At 50.3% G+C, this 1325-nt stretch overlaps 1 pseudogene; it reads right to left on the bottom strand.

Annotated features, from left to right (window-relative positions):
- Window positions 1–931: 931 nt before the first annotated feature.
- On the bottom strand, window positions 932–1049 carry LOC126293795 (5S ribosomal RNA; annotated as a pseudogene).
- Window positions 1050–1325: the final 276 nt, after the last annotated feature.

The following is a 1325-nucleotide window of genomic DNA, read 5'->3' as shown; positions in this document are numbered from 1 at the left end:
CCACTGTTACACCTCTCTCTAACTGTGTAAACGCACTGGCGTTGCAGTTCCCAGGGGCAAATGCCAAGCTTGCTGCCTCTGCTAAGACGAGCCTTTTCGTGCGTGGCCATTTTCTACTTACAACAGGGTCTAGGCGGTGGGAGGCTAATTCTCTAAGTGAAACTTCTCCCCTGAAACAGCTGCCCAGAGCGTCTGTAATTTGCGGGGCTTTACCGTTGCTGTTTACCACTGGTAACCTACAAGCTACCACTTTTGCCTGCTCTCTGAATTTGATTTCCTACCATGGAGTGCCCTTATTGGCTTCCAACAGCCTTAAGATTAGCGATGTACGAGTCATTAAATCGGCAGTATGTGACAGTTGGGCGCATTGTGTTGTCAGCAAAGATGGAGTAAGAGCAGAATTGGTCGGTCAGCGACTTCTAACGTGAACGTCGGATGTCACCTGAACAATAAATCCGCCAGGGACACTTCAACTCTCTTGAAGCTGCTCAGGCCCACTGTTGGTGATCCGCTTTGCGAAGGAACAACCACAGGTAAACTGAAGCACGCAGTGCACGGACGTTGAGGAGCGATATAGAACTGTGGTGCGTTGTCGTAAAAAAAAAAAAAAAAAAAAAAATCGCGTGATAGACAGCGGAAGGAATACCTCGTGAGCTCCAAAGTTCTAGTAGTAGCACAGGTAGCACAACGAATGTATGTAGGGCGTTAAAATGGGTGGCGTGGAATGGTTGAAGCACTCCGTCATGAGGTCACAAGTGGCCCATCGGTACCATCCAACCACGGTGTCATCCTCGGTTGAGGATGCGGATAGGAGGGGCGTGGTCAGCACACCGTTCTCCCGGTCGTTACGATGGTTTTCTTTGACCGGAGCCGCTACTATTCGATCGAGTGGCTCCTCAATTGGCATCACGAGGCTGAGTGCAGCCCGAAATGGCAACAGCGCATGGTGCCCCAGATGGTCACCCATCCAAGTGCCGGCCACGCCCGAAAGTGCTTAATTTCGGTGATCTCACGGGAACCGGTGTATCCATTGCGGCAAGGCTGTTGCCAGAATGGTTGAAGAGCTCCATGAAATCCTCACTGACACTCAAACCTCAAACAGTCACCCAGATCGGTACCAAACGTTGTATGTGGATAGAGCATCAACCAGAAGACCTATTTAGTTCGTGCTATGTGCCGTCGTCCAATAGAAAACGCGTAAACGGTAATTAAAAGTAACAGTAGGAAGACAGAGGGAAGGGCAAGCGTATCTGTGAATCATGGCATTGCGGAAGTCGTTTGGGTGAATTGATAGAGCGCAATACCGTCGTCCCAGAGGTCCTGCG

This window comes from Schistocerca gregaria, chromosome 10 (assembly GCF_023897955.1).
Source record: "Schistocerca gregaria isolate iqSchGreg1 chromosome 10, iqSchGreg1.2, whole genome shotgun sequence".
Lineage (NCBI taxonomy): Eukaryota > Metazoa > Arthropoda > Insecta > Orthoptera > Acrididae > Schistocerca > Schistocerca gregaria.
This window is presented reverse-complemented; position numbering and strand designations above follow the sequence as displayed.